General features: G+C 43.9%; 1 pseudogene; it reads right to left on the reverse strand.

Moving 5' to 3' along the window:
- Positions 1–1,655: 1,655 nt before the first annotated feature.
- LOC133765437 (L-lactate dehydrogenase B chain-like) lies at positions 1,656–2,904 on the reverse strand (annotated as a pseudogene).
- Between the last annotated feature and the right edge of the window lie 205 nt (positions 2,905–3,109).

Consider the following 3,109-nt stretch of genomic DNA (forward strand, 5'->3'; position numbering starts at 1 on the left):
ACGTTTCTTTTCCAATTTTACCCAGAATCTTTAGTTCCTAAAAACATCCCATTTCTATAATCTAAACATCTAGTCAAAAATAGAAATGATACAAGGAGCATCTATCCAGGATTAACCTAGAAGATTCTAGGATGAGAAGATCCTCTGCCCATAGCATAGTTTATAAACATGAATTCCAGTTTGTTTATTTTAAAAGAAGAGGTTAATATTATCTTGGCCTAATACATGGGCCACTGAAATGAACAGCTTAATCCTTTTCTGATAATTCTGGAAATTTTCTATAGAGAAATGTTGCTTGTTGAGCTCAGGATTATAACCCATAAGGTGAGATGTTCCCAAGGCACATCTGCCAACCTTTAATACTCACATAAATTGATTTTCTCTATTTTAGAGAGGGTTGTATCTAAAGCAACTTGGACCAACAATTTAGAATCAGCACTTCTTGTTGCAACAGACCAATTTTACTCTCCACATTGCTTTTTTGATAGTCCTTATCAGTTAGCAACAGTTCTGTCACCACCACACTATCTAGTGAACAGAGTGGAGTTTCTGTGATTATACTTTATCTTCTTTAGTTTCCACAATCTGTGGTTTCCTGGCTTGTTAAAATTAATCAGTGAACTAGCTCATAAGCAGGATCTAGGATAAGCTATCCCTGGGGAGTTTCCTTAAAATAATTAAATCTATCTATAGTTTGTTGGCTGTAGTACCTTACAATGAGAGGAGAATTTATTTTCTCAAATTTCATTCATTTAATGAAGCCTGCACCTATGTGTTTAATCAATTCTTTGAGTGTTTTTTAGCAAAATACAAAAAAATTGAAAAGTTCATAGTTATAGAACCTACAGTGTGAAATAATCATTTAATTTTCCAATATTTTAGGGATTTATCAGCTGATATAAGACAGATGCAAACTTTTTCTGTACTGTCAGGAAAATAATTGTGTCTACGAATAAAATAAACTTTGCAAGTTAGTATTATGAATGAAAGATCTACGTGGTTCTCTTTGAAGGTTTCCATGTTACATTCTCATCTACCTAGTCTATTTTTCCCTCAGTTTAAAACATCATCAAAAAGTTTAATGAAATCTAGAAAGCACAGGGGAAAAAGCAAAATATTGTGTGGGTATTTGGCTCAGTGGTTAGGACACAATTTGGCTTGCATGTCCTCATCCCATTTCAGAGTTTCTGAGTTCAAGTCCCAACTCTGCTTCCAGTCCGGCTTTCAGCTAACATGCACCCTAGGCCAACCCCAGGTCTATCTGACTCTCTCCTTCTCTTCGCCTCTGAAGTTAATATATTTACTTTTTTAAAAAGATTTATTTATTTATTTGAAACTCAGCATTACACAGAGAGAGGAGAGGAAGAGAGTAAGAGAGTCTTCCATCCGCTGGCTCACTCTCCTGTTGGCCACAATGGCCAGAGCTTTGCTGATCTGAAGCCAGGAGCCAGAAGCTTCTTCCTGGTCTCCAGTGCAGGTGCAGGGGCCCAAGCACTTGGGTCATCTTCTACTGCTTTCCCAGGCCATAGCAGAGAGCTGGATTGGAAGTGGAGCAGCCGGGGCTAGAACCAGTGCCCATATGGGATACTGGCACTACAGACAGCAGCTTTACCCACTATGCTGGCCCCAATACATTTACTTTTTTTTTTTACAATAGTTAATTTTATTTGTTCAAGAGCTCATTTTTGCAAGCATTAAGCCAGGCTGCGCTTGGAGTCTGAGCCCAAAATTCACCTAGTAAGGAGGAGGAAAAGCAAACTGTGCCCCACACCCGGGGATGAGAGCTATGGGCTCAGGACTAATCCCATTAGAGCTTTGGTTTCTACAGCCTAGCACCCGCGAGTCACAGGTCTTTGAGGTCCTTCTGGATGTCCCACAAGGTGTCTACACTTTTCTTGAGCTGGGCAACCTCGTCGTCCTTGAGCTTCTGGTTGATGACGCTGGTTAATCCCTGGGCATTGAGGATGCACGGAAGGCTTAGGAAGACTTCATTCTCAATGCCATACATGCCCTTCACCATTGTGGACACTGGGTGAATCCTGGAGAGATTTTTCAGCATGGATTCAATGAGATCAGCCACACTTAATCCAATAGCCTAGTTAGTGTACCCTTTTAGCTTGATGACTTCATAGGCACTTTCCACCACCATCTTGTGCACCTCCTTCCAGTTTTCACTATCATTGTCTGTTCCCATCTCTGGATTCAGTTCCTGGAGAGAAACACCTGCCACATTCACTCCACTCCAGACAGCCACACTTGAGTCTCCGTGTTCTCCCAAAATCCATCCATGGCAGCTGCTAGGATGAATGCCAAGTTTTTCAGCCATGAGATAGCAAAACCTAGCAGAATCCAGATTGCACCCACTTCCAATCACATGGTGCTTGGGCAGTCCACTTAGTTTCCAGGTCACGTATGTAAGAATGTCACTGGGTTGGAAACCACGATGACGATGCAGTCGGGACTGTACTTGACAATCTGGGGAATAATTAACTTGAAGACACTCACGTTTCTCTGCACCAGGTTGAGACGGCTCTCCCCCTCCTGCTGTCGGACTCCCGCGGTCACCACCACAATCTTAGAATTGGCCGTCACGGAGTAATCTTTATCTGCCACAATTTTGGGTGTCTGGAGAAACAGACTCCCATGCTGCAGATCTATCATTTGAGTTTATCTTCCAGGACATCCACAAGAGCAAGCTCATCAGCCAGAGACTTTCCCAGAATGCTAATAGCGCAGGCCATCCCGACTTGTCCAACACCCACTACAGTGATCTTATTGTTGGGGACCGCTGCCTCGTTGTCTGCGACTAGTGCAATGAGTTTCTCCTTAAGGGTTGCCATTGTGCACGGGCGGGCGGGCGCGGAAGCTGCGAGGCGCGCAGGGTCAGGCGGAGGAGACAATGTCTGCGGCCCCAATACATTTACTTTTAAAAGAAACAATATATTCCGCCTTGCGGCGCCGGCACACCGGGTTCTAGTCCCGGTCGGGGCACCGATCCTGTCCCGGTTGCCCCTCTTCCAGGCCAGCTCTCTGCTGTGGCCAGGGAGTGCAGTGGAGGATGGCCCAAGTGTTTGGGCTCTGCACCTCATGGGAGACCAGGATAAGCACC

This window comes from Lepus europaeus, chromosome 8 (genome assembly GCF_033115175.1).
Source record: "Lepus europaeus isolate LE1 chromosome 8, mLepTim1.pri, whole genome shotgun sequence".
Classification (NCBI taxonomy): domain Eukaryota; kingdom Metazoa; phylum Chordata; class Mammalia; order Lagomorpha; family Leporidae; genus Lepus; species Lepus europaeus.